Consider the following 20,034-nt stretch of genomic DNA (forward strand, 5'->3'; position numbering starts at 1 on the left):
CCTAGCTTGATGTCCATCAACAAATAGATTTTCTTTATTGTTTAGCTAGATTGAACAACATATGACGGACAGTATGTGTATATGTGATGACCCCACTTTGTATTTTTTCCTCGTTTGGTTAACCTTGTTCCTGGGGATTTGGCTAATTTCATGTTAGAGCCAATAGCAAAACCTAAACTGTAATATAACTGAAAGAACAAAAGAAACTGGATTGTTTGTGTCAGTTTCTGCATCACTGTTGTGTGTTGTTTATCAGAATTTAGTCTTCATTCCTTCATATAACATTAGTCTGAAAATGAGGAATTCATATCAGTCTGTTAAGTACAATTTAACCACTATAATAAAACAGATCTAGAAATGATATGCTTTATTTGCAACTTAAATATCGGTTATTTTTTTAATTAATACAAAGCAAACTGAGCAGAAAAGAACAAGTATTTTGTTTGTTTGTTTCTCTTCTTCCAGGTGTGACTGAAGTATTCCTGTTGAGCTGCATCACGGCTGCACTATGTGCATGGACCAGTGTTGTTCCAGTCAGTACATTACTCACCTGTGTGCAGAGGACCAAACCAAGAACGTTGGCAAGTCTGATAATAATGTAATTGTAAAAAAAGAAATAATAATAATGTAATAGTAAAATCATGTTACATACACTTATCATTTATGTTTCTTGCTTAAATTCACAGGGTGCACAACCAGGCCTGGGAGAGAAAATTACTGATGTCCACAAAACCAAATCAGAGAAGGTAAGGTAAGATAGTAATGATGTTAAAGAAAGCTATGTACACCTAATATATTATGTCTTGATGTCTATGAATTTGTCTTTAATAGGAGCACACTATACAAAGACAACAGTGGAGAGTTGCTGGATCTGTCTATCCTCAAGGTGCCAGAGATCTACAAGGACTTCACATGTTTCTACACCATCACCTGCATAATCCAAGTGATAAAAGAGAGAACTATTGTGTTCTCTGTTTACATGAATAGGTGCCTGTAATGTCTGCCAATATATTCAATCAATTCAATAAATGTTGATAAGTATCACTGATATGTCTTAAATCATTGTAGTTTTTGAGAGCAATAAGATACAGATTATTAAAAACATGTTCATATTTGCAACAAATTAAAACCCTGATCAAGGCAAATTGGTTTTTCATTTTCTATAACATTTATTAAAAAAAACCCAGTACAATTAAATTGACCAGAGCTGACACTTGGTAAATGGCTTTAATTTACCTTGTCAAAACAATGAGTAATTCATAACAAATTGCACAATATTTGACACAAAACCTTAAAAGTGTATGGTTCATGCTACGGTGAAGCAGTACAATTTGCCTGTAGGATTTACTGTAGCAGGAACATTGATATTGGCGAACAGATGACCCAGGTACAGGTGAGTTTGTGAGCAGGGTTGTGATATGAACTAAAATAAAGATAAGATAAGCCTAGTGTTCACAAGAGGGATGATTCAGGTATTGCAACACAAATTAAAAATAATTGAATTAAATAGGTTTATACAAGTAGTAGAAGATAAATTAACTATACAAGAGCAATTAAGGTAAAGTTATGAGGTAGTGGCAAGCTAAAGTGACGTATAATCAATAGCATGGAGTCATGCCAACAGTGTACACCAGAATAATATATACTGTGATTAAGTAATGATACTTACTGTTGTCTGTACTAATATAACAAAACAAAAAAATAATATAGTGTATGATGCAGTATGGAGAACAACCAAGTCCCATATGAACCCAAGAGACTTTAAGTGCAGCTGTTGATGATGTTCACTACAAACAAAACTTGCAGATGGTTGTAGTCTGTAGCCAGCCATACAGTAGGTAGATCTGGAGCAGCAGGGTGAATTCTAGCTATCATGGGTTGGTGATATGACACACACAGATCAACAGTGGTCGAGCCCCTCAGCCCCACCTGGATGAAAATAAAGTAAAACAGGTGCAGGTGAAAGTGCGTCGACCATTATGTGCACATTGTTGACATATACTTATAATAAAGCAATGGACAGCGCGGGGGTAAATAAACTTGGTTACAGAGCAGCCGCCCTCAACAGAAGTTCTAACGTAAAGTGAACGCACCCTCAACGGGGCAGGGATCATTTCATTGGTCAACACTACAGCTGGCATTCTATTGGTTGTTGAATTTTGATAGGGTTATAACACAAAAAAATCCAAGCGCGCAGGAGAAATCCGAGAGCAGAAAATTTTCAAGCGAGCAGAATCAGCCTGAGTGCGAGGAGAAGGTTCAAAGCTGAGAGCAGGAAATCTGTCCAAACAACAACATATCTGAGTCCAAGCACAAAGTTTGAAGCAGAGCAAATCCAAGCGCGAGCAGTGGCTATTTGAGTGTGAGAGCAAGAAATCTGAACGTAATATCACTGAGAAATGCTCTCAAATTGAAATAATGCGCTCTTGAATAAAGATAGTAATATAACTCCATAGAAATGGACTAGTCCGTAACGTTGCGGGGACGGGGCCCGGCGCGAAAGATAAACACACGGTGACAGGAGAACTGGGAAGCACACAGAGTCGGAGCAAGACTAAGTCTAAACCTTTCTTTTATGGCAATGGTCTAAATACGAAAATCAAACAAATGTACTCAAGCGGCTCAAATAAAAGAAAAAAGAAGACATGTTTTAGTAGCAGTAGCAGGGACCTTCATCAGTTTCCGTGGCTGATGCTAGTCGTGGTGGTGTCGGTGGCAGTGGCATGCACAGTGAGGAGGAGACAGGAGGAGAGAGACAGAGATGAGGGAGTGGTAAGCACAACTCCCCTTAAAACACTTAGCCCCTTGATAAAACTGAGCCCAAAACTGAGTGGTGGACAAACTGTTGATGATAACACTACAACAACAAAAGACGTAGGCATGCTTTACTGTATGATTGCATTAGTAGCCTATATAAACGTTGCACATCATGCAAACTTTCTTAACGAGAATTGTAGCTTTTCTATCTGCTTAGGCAGACAAAAACTCATGATAGACCTCTTCAAATTAAAGCACAGGGCCTCTTGAAATAATAATATATATATACAGTCATGTGTGAAAAAATTAGGACACCCATGCTAAAAGTTGACTAAAAAGAGGAATAAAAAAAATCATCTTTTGCAAATTGATCTTAATGCCTTAATTAAATAAATGAGGAAAAATCCAATCTTTAAGGACACCAATTTTGTTTGTGAATGAATAATGTATCATAAATAAATACATTTTCTTCCTTAAAATACAGGGGGCATAAGTATATACATATATATATATATATATATATATATATATATATATATATATATATATGTATATATATATGTATATATATATATATATATATATATATATATATATATATATATATAGAGAGAGAGAGAGAGAGAGAGAGAGAGAGAGCTTGTTGTATACCGTTTTATAAACTCCCAACCCAAGACTCCCCAACCAGTCTTCTAACAGACTGAGCTATAAAAGAGATCACAGTATTATTTGTCAATAGTATAGTTGGTATAGTATGTCAAGAAAGTCATAAAAAGTTCATTGTATAGTATGTCAAAAAGAGTCATAAAATGTAATAGTACTGTATGCTATAAAACAAGTCATAGTATTGTATGTTGAAAAACGTCGTAGTATAGCATGTCAAAAAAATTATAAAACGGTCATGGTATAGTATGTTGAAAAAGGTAATAGTATAGTATGTCGAAAAAGTTATGAAAAAGTCATAGTGCAGTATGTTGAAAAAAGTCATAGTATAGTACTGTATGTCAAAAATTTTAATAGTTTAGAATGTCGTAAAAAAGTCTGGTATTGTATTGTATGCCAGAGAAAGTCTGGAAGAACATGCAAACTCCACACCAAGAGGCCCAGCCTGGACTGGGAATCGTCCAGCCTACTTGCGAACATAATGAAATAATTTGTGTGGATAAAGTTGAGAAATGTGGGCTCTTAAGACATTTAAAAAAAATGGTACTCTGTCCTTTCGTTCAGAAATGTCAAGAATGTTTAATAAGGGAGGTCAACGAAGGAATGCTTGTGGCTCTTGTCATTTGGAGGCTCACTGAGTCAAATGTATAAGTCATATTGCTTAAATATGCACATTGCAGCACATTGGCTGAAAGTAGACAAGTATATCTATGTTTTGATGTATAAATGGTGTATGAGAATTAAGAATTGTGGCCGTGACAAATGGTGGTGAGAAGTTGAAAACCAGCACAAATGTCCTTAAAGAGCAAAACATTTTGATATTTGAATGTTTTTTGTAGCTGAAAGTATGCAGAAGTAGTAGGCGACCGAAAATCGTAAGGAATAATTGGATAACAATACTGCTGAAGCATTCACACAAATATGTGTTAATATTTTTTGACAGAAAAAGCTTCCCTTTTTTCAGTGTATAGTGTGTTTCTTTCGTGCACTGACACACACACACACACACACACACACACACACACACACACAGACACACAGTCACTATGATATGATTTAGCCCAGCAGTGTGCTGTTCATTGAACAATGGGCAAACTGCTGAGCTCAACACCTCCCCACTGTTTCTGAATAATAAGTATTAACACTGTACTATCTTCTCAATGAAAACTGCTCCAATTGAGCAGTGGTAGCTGCTTTTTGTGCGTGTGTGTGTGTGGGGGGGGCGTATAGTACATGTGTGACTTCTTGCAAACAAATGCAACTGAGTTATGACCTTATTTGGATTAACCGGAAGGCTTTGTTGTATAGATATTTATTAATTCATGAAACTATCATGCTGTCACTGTCCCTCCCGGAGGTGATTAATATGCTTTTGACATAACATAGAAGAGAAGTGAATTCCCTCAGGAAATATATGCACTATGAATCCTCTTTATCATTTATCTATGCTGTATATTTGTCTACCATGATAAATCAATTTCCATTATACTTCTAGTCACACCAAGCTCTACTTGTCATACTATGCATAGCTTTCAACATTAACACACAGGGGACACATACAGGTATACCAACACAGATAATCATTAAGGTTTTAAAACACACTTCCTTTACCAAAGATGTTTGCAAGTGAGACACAGCAGTTTCCTCTGTTAAGCAACATTTGGACACTATATGAAAGTAAAATATTTAGGGCCCGACCACCACCAACGTCAGCGAAGGCCCTATTAAAACTGTATGAATTATAAAATTAGCATTTTCCCCTCCAGTCAAAACAAAAACTTTCTTTGGAGAGTTGGCTGACATCCTTATGGCTCGTATGAGGAATGATGCTGATTTACAGATATGTAATCACAATTTGTTCAATTTCTTCTCATTTTTAGGAAAAGATGAAATGTCACAATTGCTGTCTTTTTTATTTAAATGTGTGCATCTCATCAGAAAGAGTTGAAGCATAACTGAATCTACAAAACTGATGTCACCTTTTGAAATATATGTGTACAGCATCTGTAAAAAAGAATATGATCTTTAAAGTAAGTCATTTGCAAATGAAATATTTTTCAGTTTTAGTTTTTTTTTCAATTGAACAAAATAACAAATCCATTCAATCGAAATGAAAGTGGCACATTTTTCCTCCTTTGAGTCTGTAAAAGAAAGTGTTAATGTCCTTTATGTTCTTCCCAGCGCTGATTTTACTTCATAGCACTAAGACATGCCACCAGACAGCACTTCAAAATAACCCTGTTGAAGAACTAAATAGATGCTCATGCAAAATACACAGAGCAAAGGCAAGATTGAATAAGTGAAGGAGAGATACAGATATGGAGATGAATGAACGAGGTGAAGGACTAAGAAATTTCTTTCCCTGATGGGTTGTCATAATCACTTTTCACTAATGTCCCTCTTAACCCTGAATATGTCACTGCTGACACACACACACACACACACACACACACACACACACACACACACACACACACACACACACACACACACCTATACACACACACTTCCACATACACGTATACAGGCACAGCCATTCGTTTTCTTGAGCCATCTGGTCGGAGCTTTTAAAGCCAGTTTAGTGGGACAGGAGCACAGACAGAAAGAGACAGATAGTGGGAGCAAGGTGAAAATGGGGACACTGCACTAACTCAATAGAGACAAAGAAGGACCATAGTGACTTTCTGGTCACCTTGTCATTAACATCAGCACACCTTATTAAAGGGATAGTTTGACATTTAGGGGAATACGCTTATTCACTTTCCTACCAAGAGTTAGATGAGAAAATCGATACCACTCTCATGTCAAAGAATGGTTTCAATCTTCTCACAATTCCTGGGGAAAAGGTAGTAAGTGTATTTCCCAAAATGTCAAACTGTTCCTTTAACATCACCTCACAGATGTTGGACTAAAGATCTTGTGCTCAATCTCAAGGTAAAAGTAGCCTAATATACCCAGAGGCTCCATAGGCCTGTAAGGGACTGCTGTTCATTTTATAAAGTGCAGCTATAATGGTCAGACTAATATCTATGTCAGCCTAACTACAGATTAGACAAAGAATGAAATGGTGCGTTTTGAATTGATGTCAAAGAATTATCGATTACTGCACTGTGTACCATTCAGGAACACACACACAAATGAGCAGCTTTATCATGAGGCCATTCAGGAGGTGTCCAATTTCCCTTCACTAGTCATTGATAAGCGCTCTCCTTGCCCGTCACTCAGGACTTAGACTGATTCCCTCTCAGCCCACGAGCCCAATTTAGTCTCCACATGAATCTATCACACAGCGATGTTATCTGCAAGTAACCCAATCTCCCTCATACCCCTCCATCTGTCTTTCCTTCAATGTCTCTCTCCCCTCCTCTCCACCTTTCTCTTTCTCTGTTTCTCCCTTCTCACCCGCTTTTATTCCACTAGTTCTTTTCACTGTTTTTCTAACCTCTTTCTTTCATCCATTGCTCTCCTTCCAATCAAGTGGGAAGAACCTGACTTTGCATATAGATCATATTCCCAAGGGATAGAGAAGAAAAATGTCTACATCGCTTACATATGAAGCCTTTCAGTAATGTGATGGATGAGTTGCATTTAGCTTTAGCAAACCTTTGAGACATTTCACTGATATGACTTGATTAATGGCCACACTGAGACGTCCACTACATGAGGGAACCTATTGGGGAGGGAAATTCTCCTCAGAAGATCTCAGATAAAACAATAAATGGCTGGTTCTGTCAATCAGTCCTCTCATACCCGCGTCAAAGACTACTAAGTAGATTTATGTGCAATCTTTTGAATGATGACACGACACGCAGTATATCTCTTAGCGGAAATTACACAATATGTTTTCAGGGATGAAAATCAAGATGCCATCAGCCAAAAGAGGGACAAAATGGGAAGTATCATAAATGGTGATTGGCTGGTGGCCCATAGGCTCAAACTGCTTTGGTAATAGGCTACAGAGATGAAATAATAGAGGAGATAAAAGACAACTCTAGAGGGAGAGCCTACAGACTGAACTTGAACAAGCATGCATCACCTATCAGCATGAAACTGTAGACAGGCTATTCAAATCCTCAATTGTGAAAATTAAGGGGTTTTTTTAAGCCAGGATGTTGTGAAGCAAAGACTTAATTAATCAATCTTGAATGGTCAAATGTCTTCATAGCATCTAGGGAGAGAATATACCTAACATCTTATAATATGAAGCAGATGTTAAACATAATCAGAGCTGCATCTTAATTTTAATGAATCCTGCAGGGTCATAATAAGTGCCATTAAACACCACACAACGCTACAAAGCCTAAAAAACCATGGCAGTAGCTGGTTGAGATTATGCCACAGTATGGAGCGCATAAACCAAATGAGCACCATGAGTGGGGTGTTATACTGCAGGAGACCAGACACTTTATTTCAAGTGACCAGCTGGCCAAAGTCTCTGTCTTACTGGCTCCATTTTGCCCAGTAATCCATACTGTTTCAAATCCAGAGTCCCTGTCCCCATCTCTTAATATGTATCACAACCATTACTAGAGGATTAAATGGACTCTCTCCTGAATACATAAACACACACAAATATACAGGAATACATCCAAGACGGGTTCTGTACACATATTCTGACAATGTACAACACCTGTTTAAGTCTACAATGTGTGAAAGACTATAACATAAAGAGTACAGTGAAATGTATTTCCCTTAAAATATATAAAATAAGCAGTGCCCTGAGTCGAGGCTGCTGATGGAAGACAGGCACACATGGGAAACTCTGAATCATGCACAACATTAAAGTTACACTCTGCCAAGCTCTGCACATTTAGTGTCTCATTAGGTGTGGTTTGACAATAGGTTTGGTGTGTTTCTGCAGTTGTGATTGTGTTTATGGAAAAGCTGCTGTATCAACAAAGTTTTTGTTTGTTTGTAGAAACCTGACACTGAAGTCCATACCAACGTAAGCAGACACTGCATCTGACGGCTACTTTTAAATTAAAGCCCAAACTATTCCTGAAAACTGAAAATTTTTAAAGAGTGTGGAGTTCCCAGTTTTTACCTCACCTCACTCTCTAGAAGTTGTATCGTCTCTCTCACACACACACACACACACACACACACACACACACACACACACACACACACACACACACACACACACACACAGGCAGCCGTTTTTGTCACTTAAGAGGATATTGCATTGACTTACCCCAATGTCCTGGAGACTTAACCATAACATGCTATAACTATTACCCTAAACGTCACCTAAAGCCTAAAGTCTTAACCCTAAAATGTCGGGGTTAACCTTGTGGGGACCAAATGTGAGTTGAGTCCGCATAATGTGGCCTTGAGAACTGACTTTTGTCCCCACAACATCACAGAGAAATAACACATGCAGGCATTACTATCACAGATAACAGATATAATTACTGATAATGCTTAGCCTGGTTGACATCAGACCCTTCTCAGTTGTAACTGAGAGTGGGTCTGGGAAAGGTTCATTGACAGTTCATTTCCAAAGGGGCGTCACCAACAGACGCCGCTCAAATGCCACTGGGCGCATTGGATAGTCCAACCAATCAGACCAATGATCCGGGTGACGCTGCGCTTCGGTAGCCGTCATGTTGAATGTAAACAAAAAGCTGCTTGCCGTCGCTGCGCTATCGTCGGCGCGTAAAGCCCGCCTCAACGGTTGTGATTGGTGCCTCGATTTTGGGGACATTGGAAATGGGTTTGAATGGGCTCTTCGCCAGACTGACTTGCAGAGCTAGATAATGGTGTTTCTTTTCAATCAATATGTAAAATCTATGAATGCAGAAATTATCCTCTCTTTTCGTTTTGTGTTTAATAGAAATAAAGGAAAATTACAAAAATACAGGGCATCTTCCTGAGCTTTAACAGCAGACTATTTGAGCTGAATCCAGCATCTTGGCCTTTCAAACCTGAAAAGTCACCCTTTCCAGTGATATACAAGTATATTACCGCCATGAAATTTAAAATGTTTGGTTGTCTGGTTGAAGATCTTTCAAGATGAATACAAGTGAGTATTTTATAAAAGGGTATTGTGTTCTGATGTCTGATGTAATTTCTTATCAACCGATTCAAAGTACCGTATGTACATATTTGTTTTTTTTTTATTTGACTTTTCAGTTTTGTATCAGAGCACAGAATAAAAAGAACAAGTACAATATGACAAAAATCAGTTACTTTTCAATATAAAATGTAATCTATGATGTTGATTCTAGGGTGATTCGATATTTTTGCTGTCTTTGATATTGAAATACATAAAAAAACGTAAAAATTGCAACTATCGATCTTACTTCTTAGATGTATGTATAAGGCTTTAAAACATTTGGCAGACAACATCCAAAGAGAAGAGCTGTTTAGAATAGTGATTGACCTCAAACCTCCATCCCTGTATGCAAATATAGTATTTCTCTTTGTCAGTTCAACATATTTCAATTCCTTTGAGATACATTTTTGTAGAGGCTGACTGCCCCCTAATGCTGGCCATGTTGTTTGATTCTAATTGTACTTTCAGATGTGAATTTGTCACACGCACAGATTTGTCATAGTTCTCTGCACCAATGATATTTTCATACTTTTGGTACAGGCAATATTATTAGCAGGCATGACGGAATTGTCTTCATGCATTGTTTATTCTTGCAAGATGATTACATATTGTTGCATGTTATATTTCCTAACACACTCTTCACTGCTAATCTTCTCTAGGCTCTTAAACAAAGCGTGCCAACAGAAGTGTATGGGATGCACAAGCTTTTTGCTTATATAACAAACATACCTGCATCCCTGGGCCTCGGGTTATGAACTACTAGTCCACTTGGTTAAGGCAAAACCAAGAGTGGATTAGTTATAAATTAGCTTCATACAACTAGGCTAAATCCATCATGATGGCAAAACTCCTGAACCTTGTCAACAACAATACATGAAGCCATTGTAGATCATAACAGTCACTTATTTAGTAGCATTTTCTACATCTACACTGAATATTATAAGTAGATACACATAAATACATATATATATATATATATATATATATATATATATAGATAGATAGATAGATAGAAGTCTTTATTACAAGTAAACACCCCACACATAAATACATATAGTAGTATATATACTGTATGTATGTATATATATATATATATATATATATATATATATATATATATATATAGATAGATAGAAGTCTTTATTACAAGCAAACACCCTTAGATATATTCTCCAACAATGCTCTACCATAAGAAACAGACCTTGTGGTGCTCTTAATGTTGTTGCATCATTGCTTACATAGACAGACATCTATCAAACATGTCCTTGACAAAGTCATCTGTTGGCCTGCCATCCCCAAACAAATGACTGCATTGCCTTCATTCTCTCACCTATCTGCTTTTTCTAACTTTACATAGATCTCTATCTCCATGGGAATAAAGCCATCTTAGCATGTCATGTTTTTTAATATGCCCCTGTGCCCTCTATAAATATTTATTAAAGATGGGCCATTAAGATGGGCCAAAAAGGACCCAGTGCTAGGCCGCAAGCAAACACCTTTTGTTTGACTTCTGTAATACACTTCTGATTTGGAAGCCAAACTGCAAACTGCTATAAGAGAGCAGACATGCTCTAGCATCGTAAGGCGTGAGGACATTTGTGCCCTTTTACAGCCATAAGCGTAGCCATGACTTTGATTTTAGCTATTTACGTAAACTCAAAGTCAGGTGAGAAGACAAAGTAATGTAAGGTTTAGAGGTAGGAAAAGAAAAACAAAAAGTATATGAATAGTTGGGGGATAGAGGTGCAAACATTTGAATATTAGATACTGAGTTTGGAAATGCAAACAGGATACCTAATATCTAGACAATTTACCTTGTTCTTAATTTTAATTTGTGAAGGGACACTGGTACTCAGAAGGGCACACATCACAGTCTTGGCAGAGATGAGTGACTCATGACTTACTGTAATGCTGAGGTGAAAGGTTTGTGGGAATCAGCTTAACTTTTAACCCTTGTGTTGTCTTCCCTTCAACCTTGAAAAAAACAAGTTTTTTTTCAACGTTTTTGACGCCTTTTTTTCACAGTTTGTTTTTGCTTTTTCCAACGTTTTACATTTTTAAATGTTTCATCTACACATTTTCAGCGCTTATTTCTACGTCCCATATTTTCTGATATAAAACAAAAATTTAAAACGGGTCAATGTGACCCGAAGTCAACACAAAAACAAAATTATCATTGACAATGAGAGTGTATCTAGGCATTTTACGGGAGAATACTGTAAATGCATTTATTTGAAAGGAGTGAGGTGAGAAAGAAAGTTTTAAAGTCAATGTGTTTTTAGGCTAAAGGGACTACATAAACTCTGTCCTCTTTCTCTCCCCTCTCACGTCTCTCTTTCCCATAACTTTTCACCTTATTCCTATTTCTTCCCTTTTCCCTCACACCAGCCCTCTGGCCCCTCCACCTCTTCATTTGGCTGCTGTACTTTCTGTCCTGCTTCATTCTCCCTCTAAGGCCCTGCCTGGCCCAGTTTAGATCAGCTGCCAAAGTGTGTGTGTGTGTGTGTGTGTGTGTGTGTGTGTGTGTGTGTGTGTGTGTGTGTGTGTGTGTGTGCACAGTGTGCTTATCAGTTTTGCTCTGATTAGCTCACATATAGACTATTGTAAAACTCATATTTATATTAGTAAATTAGACTTTCATGTCCATACTGAGGGAACGTGAGGTGGAGTACAAAAAGATACATTTACACCAGTGCAGTGACAGACATCAAGGTTTGCACTTTCAAAGTAAAGTTCAAAAGTGTAAATTGGATGTCAAAGTATCAGGTACATCGTTTTTATGTAATTCACACATAAATGCACATAATGCGCGCGGCAGGGGAGGTATCAAAATGCAAATGTGTCAGTGCAACCAGATTTAAAGTTAGATGTAAATCAGAAAGAATAGAGCATTATTTAAAATCAATCAAATCACAGGGGCAACGCATCAGACACATTTCAGTTCAAGTAAGCAAGTACTGTGTGTATTAAGAACTGCAACATGCCCCATCTTCTGTAAGACTTGAGCTTGTTTAACTGTGTAATTTTGATGCATGGGTTTTGAACTGCCATATGGTTCAATTAGCATGACTTTTGGCACTGTGTTCTTCTTCTGGAGAGCTGGCATTGCATCAACAATTGAGTGAAATGTATCAAAGTGAGCTACATTTTCTGCACAATCTAGTAATTACCTAATCAACACATTTGCTACTTTCATTCTGTCAATTTGGGGGATGGCCCATCATATCATATTTGATAATGCTAATGAATCTTAATATGTGTTGTTAAAACAATTCATAGCATAAAATAATGAAATGGGCACTGTGTCTATGAACAACAGGTTTCCTTGACAAATCTATAAGCCTGCAAGCATATAGACATTAAATGTGGCAACTGCAAGTACTTAACCCTCCTGTTAATGTTAAAGTCTATGGGTGCCTAGGACACAACATGAAAAGGCCCCATCTTCCCCATCTCCCAAGTAGCCACAAACAATTATTTGTTTGAATATCAGAAAAACTTATTTATTTTACATTAAATAGACAATATAGATAACATATAGATATAGGTAAACTATACAAAGGCTTCAGGGTGGCCTGCCACCAAAATAACCAACAAGCAAACAATCCTGTCTAAGATATAAAAAACTAACCTAAAAAACAAAATGGCAAAAAGAATGACAAAAGACTTACCTCCCTAACTAATTAAACAAGAGAAAACAAGATTTAACACACCTGGCAGTCCACCCTTACTATTCAACAGAAACAATGCCTAATCTAAAGCAAGGTTAAACAAAGCAACAATGTGGCCAGTTGGGAGCCGGGGAGGATGAGGAATGCCTGCTGCCCACAGACAGCCACCATCTTGGCTCCTTGTATATCAGGTGGTCCCCAGCTGCAGCCAATCATGAATTCGGGCATGAGAGCTTTCCACCAATGATCTCCTGGCTATGGCACACACTTATTTGCATGTAAAATTGAAAACAAGAAAAACCACAGGGCACACATGCATACTAAAGAAAACAATATGACCACAGTCATAACAGTTCATATTTCATATATGTTTAATATAGCTAAAACAGCATGGGGCAAAATTGACCCCAAAGAACACTGATGCGTACAAAATACGTAAGGGACATTGAAAATACATCATCTTAATGTTATGTTTTCCTGGTTGTCCCTATTAAATGAGTTAAAGTCATTCAATATGAAGCAAATAAAAATGATGACAAGCACTTATTTAGAGACTTTGATCAGGGTCAAATTGACCCCAGGTATAAGAGGAGGGTGCGTGCGTGCATGCGGGAAATGTCATATGCCTTTCCTCACAACAACCTTTAGGTAATATGTTACTTAGTACACAGTTCAACATTTAAGTCACCTCCATCAATCAACTCTCGAGGATGTAAAGCAACTGAATACAAAATGTAAGGTCTTATATTTCTATGAGTTGCTAGCACCCCATCTGGAAAAACACTGACCTTGCATTACATTTTATATTCCTAGTTATCCATACCGTTGAAAGCATTATACAACCAAATCTGAATTTAAATTTGATAGCCACAACGTTCTTTAGGGAACGACTAACTACACCAAAGGAAATTATTATATGTAGCAGAGTTTCTTAAAGGTGCAGTAGAACAAGTAAAAAACTGAAAAATCACTTCAAACATGTTTTAACTAGATTCATGGCAAATGTCATCTTGATATTATGAAACACTGGTAATAATAGCAATACCACTTTGAATATTGCCAAGCAACCTAAACATGGTCTCATGTAAGTAATTACATAAGAGATCAAATAAATAAATAAATGTGTTTATGATGTACTGGTGCAAAAACAAAATAATACTTATGTGAATTTGCTATCAATGTTCTACACTCTGAACAACTCTGAAAAGGGGGTTGTTTCTGTAATAATTCAGTTCCGTGGTCTTCAATATGTTATAGTTAAGATGTGCTGCATCTTTTCTCATAAGACAAAAAAATGCTGCTCTGAGAGGAGCTCACCTGTTCATGGTTACCACAGTGGATCATACTCCAGAACAGGTGTTACTAACTCTTGCCTCTGGGGCACTCTCTGTTATAATAAAAAAAAGTGTCTGAGAAGTAATTTAATTGTCCAGTCCAAACTTCTTCCAATCATTTAGCTAGATGAATATTAATGACAAGACTGCAGGGAAGATGTGTTTTTTTTTTTATCCCTCCTGATGCCTGTAAAAGAAGTTGAAGAGAAAAATGATCACCTCATCTATCCATCTGTCTGAGGGACATGCAAATTAGAGCAGGTCAAGGGAGGGTCACATGGAGGGGGTCAAAAATATTGTACAATAATGAGGTGAAGGAAATTGTGACCTCCTCATGTCTATAAAAACACCAGAAGCTAATTGTTTGAGTAAAGCTTGAAGTCTGGTGCAAGATCACAGCTAAAACAGAGATTCATCTTTAAGTATGTACATAAAGAGCAAACTGTGGGCTCTACAATGTATGTTAAGCATTATGAGTACAATCTACAGGAAATGGCAGTGGGGAAATTATGTTACACCAATGCTGATGTCAGTGGTCAGATATTTTAATAAAGAAACTGACTTTGACTGCTTCAGCAGCTTGGACATAGACACAAGCGAAGGGTTCTATATTTATCTGATCTTTACAATTGTGCTATCAAGTTACTCACACTAACAAGCTGCTGGGCTGCTCATTATTTTTCTTGAAACATATGTCATACCAACTTTTTAATTATAGAGAAAACAGTTACTAAAACCTAACCCTAATAGCACAAAGAAATGTACTATATGTGCACCGTAAACCATCAAGTGCACTGGACAAAAAGCATGAATTGGTACACTTCCCAATGCTGAGTACACACACTTGGAAATAAACTGCACTTGCAAACAGATTTCTTTGACTGTAAACTTCAAGATACTAGAAACACAGTCAGTGGAGTTCCTCTCTTTTTAAAACAGGACACAGTGGAAATAAACAGGTTAAAAGTTAAGAAAAGTAACACTAATGTATTTTGAAAAATGGAAAACTATAAACATATATTAAATAAAATATTAACACTGATTTTGAGGAATAGCACAGATTTAAAAAATAAATAAATCCAAGTGCAGTTCTTCAAAATAAACCACTTCTTCCTGGCAGTTAGTAGGCTCTTAATCTTAGGCGCGTAGTAGAAACATTTTTGACCACTAGCAACGTTTAGGAATACATTTTATAGTGGCACAATCAAGTGATAGACGGTTCAGTTTTTTTCCACTGTTTTTACAACATTAGCAGCACAAAACACACTTCCTTTGAAGGGGTACTTTCTGTAATAGACTTGTTATTGATCAATGGGATGTCTGAAAGCAGAATGGTCCAAATTAACATCTGATCCAGTTCAACTGTGCATTGATCCAGTAGTCCTGCCTTTCATTCAGTTACAATTTGCATCTGGACTATTAAGCTCAGACTAGATGATATCTTTGTATGTATTTATGTATATGTTGTTATTGACATATTTTGTATGTAAATTGTGTTTGGGCAAATATGCTAACTAATCCTTATATGTATTGTGCCATGCATTCAGTGCAACTGATGGTAACATTTACAATAGCCTGTCTTTTGTGAGGACTATCTATGAATGCAATACTGAATGTAGAGCAAAATCCATGTCCTGTTTTTTATTTATTTTTGGAGCTGTTAAAATCATACATTTGAAATTCATTCACAATCAGGCAACATTTTGAATTTCCTGTTGGCTTATTTTTCAGATATTTTGCAGCAGGCCTGGTGTCAAAAGTGTTCACTTACTGACTTAATAGGAAATACATATGTAGGTCAGGCTTGTGCAATGCACACTGAGCAAAGGTTCATGTCAGAAATGCTCTCAGTCATTCTTTGAGACGTAATGTGATTGACATTACTTCGCACACAAGGTCACAGTGGCCTTTTACAATGACATTGCAAACAAAAAAGTAGCTTATATGTCGTATACGGCCCAATGTGTAAAATATCACAAATAACATTTTAAAGGTTTAGTATGTAATCAACAGTATAATTGTATTATTCTAAAATCATAAAACAATGCTGTAAGGGTGTCCTTGACTACCTTTTACCCACACAGATTCACTTTTCCTCCATAAAAATATTTCTTGTAATAAATCAGATGAGAAGGGAGAAGACACAAGAGTATGTGCGAGTGAAAGAGAGAGATAAGGCTGAGCGAGGAGTATCTGATTATGGTTCTGCCGGTGTTCATGTATTCATGCCTGCGTGCAGAGTGTGTCTGTGCGTGCTAACATGTGAATTTGATTATGTACATCTTTGTGTCTTCTGCATGGAAATCAACAATAACTATAACCCAGGGGAGCCTATTAAAGAGTAGGTCTCTTCAGTGTTTCAGTGTGTGTGTGTGTGTGTGTGTGTGTGTGTGTGTGTGTGTGTGTGTGTGTGTGTGTGTGATATCCAGAAAAGGACTGAACAACGTACATACCTGGATATACTGTAAAATGTGTTGATCGTAAGAAAACCATGGTAGCTTTCATCAAAACAACCCTGTAAGTCTCTGTTGGTCAATTTAACTGTAGTTGTCGTCACTGTAGATATCTCTGTACTACGCAAACAGTGTGTTCCTATTCCTGTAAAATAATAGGTGGCTGAAAATAGGCAATCCCACAGTCTTATTTTGAAAATCTTAAAGAAACTTTTATAAAATGACTAAAAAGGAACAATGGTAGAATCCAAATATGACTGGATTCAGCTTACTTTACTAAACACCATCTTCTATGTCTCAGTGGCTGTACTAAGATCCTTTAGCAGAGCTACAGATCTGCTATCACAGTGGGACAGCTGTGCAGACATGTCGCTGAAGCATGCTACTATAATGACACTGTGCTAATTCGACTGTCAGCATGTTCATTATAATACAAGGGAAAATGGAACAGAGGGAAGGGACATATTCTGGTAAAATCAAACCAAGATGTCTGGTGTAGTAGCACGGTGCTCAAACACAGCACATTACAGTAATGACAGGGTCTCTTATCTTCAATAGTGCATGGAGAAACAGCAAAAGATTTCTGGCAGACAAATCTAAATGACTACACATCAATGTGGTGTGTGTGTGTGTGTGTGTGTGTGTGCGTTTTGAATCTCAAATTAAAACACTATGCTATAAGGAAAAATAAATGTCCACATTATACAGTATAAACCATAAAAATGCATGATAAATGTAAAATGTTGAATATGTGATGTCAGCACAAATAATGTGAACAATATGCTCTTCCATCAGAATTCGCAATTTTGTTTTCCTATTTTTTCCCAAAATCCATGTTGTGCTATAAACTTTATATGTGGCTTCATACTGATTTTTTCCACACTTGGTACTTATCCTTAAAAATATATAAATATAAATGGAATATGTGACAATGCCAAAAAAACTGTTAAAGTTGTAGTTAGGCAGTTTGGCAGACAAGGTAACCATGACAATTTCCCAGGATCAGGCTGCAAAAATGTGTACTTGGATGCTGTATCTGATGTGAAACTGGCCCTAAGTGGGGTTTTCTTCCTCTGTTGTTGCTGCATTGCACTGTTTTGAGTATAGATCTTTGACTATCTGAAAATATATTTTCTTACCTGTGAGTGTCAGTATGCTGGTGATATACATAAGGGAGTTCCCCATGTTATCACAGTGTGGCCACTGCCTTTTTAAGTCTGTCTAACAGTTCATACAGAAACTTACAAAATGGGAATGTTATCTGAAATGAACTACATCTCAACACTGACGTTTCTTCTTGCGTCTGTAGAATTTGGAAGGCCTGCTATGTTGTTTCCGTCTGCTGTTTTTCTGTGCACAGTAAGCAAAGTACATGTATATCTAATGTATTCGTCTGTTGGATGCCGGAGCAATTTTGCTTTACTTCCTATTCAGCAAACAAAAGCACACTACTGCAATGATATAATCTTTATTTTTATGAAGATTCTATCAAAAGAGATTTAAGTCTACACTACATTGGCATAAATAAAGTATCTCAATCCATCAGAACTTGTGTCCCTATAAACAACTTCCTGATTTATATTGCTGATGCAGTCGGATACCTTATGCTGTTCATTTTGAAGTACGGGCTTTCAGCAGCCAGTGGAACTCCACTTTGCAGCTCTTACACTTGGGCTTCAGATGGCATTACTAACTCTGTAATCTAATCACTGGCCAGTATAGTAATGCGGTCCACAGCACAAGCCCCAGGAAACTCCTGGGCATACAAGCAATTAATTAACTTAATTGCATGGTTAACTTAATTGATTACCTTGTTATTTTGCTAGCCTTGATATGGCTCCATTGCACAGTGAGATAATGTGAGTATTAGCCCACTGGCAGCATTGGTTTCAGATATCTCTCACCCCCCTCTCTCTACTCTTGACTCAGTAAAATAAATAAGTGTCCTAGTTGTGCAGTGAGTGAGTAATTGATGTTGAATTATCATTACATTATCACAAGCTTAATTAGTTTTATTTATTGGCCATTAGCTGAATACATCCAATCCGGCACAAAATGATAAGCAGGGCATATGAATGTACATGAGTGCTGCTGACTGGTGCGAGCATGGCTGAGTCACGCTAATGTAACAAAGATAAAGGCCGTGTAAGAAGACAGCATGGGAATGAATTATGTTTCAGATCGGCCAATAATGCCCTCCTTTTGTGGGGAATTTTGTGTTGTGAAAGAGTCGTTCTCTCAGATAGAGAAAAAGAGAGAGAAAGTAGTTGTGCATGCATCCCTCAGTGTGAAGGTTGGTAAAGCCAGAGGCATTTATCAGTGGAATGAGTTGGCCTCAGATTTGGCCTCAGACAACTGTCATATCAACACAGCTTTAGGGTAGGGCAGCCAGCTTCACTCTTTTCCTCTTTGCTCTTCATCCCCCACTCCCTGCTCCAGTTCTCCAATCTTGTTGCCTCCTCTCTCTGTCTTCCCCGTCTGACTTGTCCTAATCTCCCCTTCTCCCCTTCTGCTCACTCATATCCATTCTTTTCTTGATCTGACACTGTTTCTCCCTCCTCTCTCTTCTCCAGACCTCCATCTGCTGTGTGTATGAGAGATGACTCTTTCTCCCGGCCCGTGTATATTAGCTCCCCAGCCTCACTCTTTCCTGACAGCTCCGACCTTGTTAGAACTACTGGAGAGTGAGATGTCCACGTTTACAGCAGTAAAAAGCTGCAAGGGCAGCTTTACGCATTTTTTTTTACCTTTAAGTTTTACCCTAGAAGATGGATGTACATAAACACATCATCATCATCAGGGGATGATCATTAAGAGGAGAGCTGCCAGCCCCAAAACATCTCACTTCAAAACTCCATGTGTGTCTATTTTTAACCGAAGGACTACAGTTGGGGTTTCGAGACTCTTTCCTAAACTTCTTTTGTGGAAAATGTTCAAGTAATGTCTCATAATGGCTCGGCGCATACAGTAAGTAGCACCACCGGCCTCACAAGCACACCTCGATTCTTACACTTCTTATTACCATGCTCTATCATGCTCCATGGCACCATTAAATGAGCTCATTAAATACCTTTAGGATTACAAATCAAAGTAATTGG

General features: G+C 37.5%; 1 long non-coding RNA gene across 1 annotated transcript; it reads left to right on the plus strand.

The window, feature by feature from the left end:
- Positions 1-581: 581 nt before the first annotated feature.
- LOC144527307 (uncharacterized) lies at positions 582-910 on the plus strand. The gene is made up of 3 exons (XR_013502811.1): positions 582-598; positions 687-746; positions 832-910. It is a non-coding gene; the product is annotated as an uncharacterized LOC144527307 (long non-coding RNA).
- Positions 911-20,034: the final 19,124 nt, after the last annotated feature.

This window comes from Sander vitreus, chromosome 13 (assembly GCF_031162955.1).
Source record: "Sander vitreus isolate 19-12246 chromosome 13, sanVit1, whole genome shotgun sequence".
Taxonomy (NCBI): Eukaryota; Metazoa; Chordata; class Actinopteri; order Perciformes; family Percidae; genus Sander; species Sander vitreus.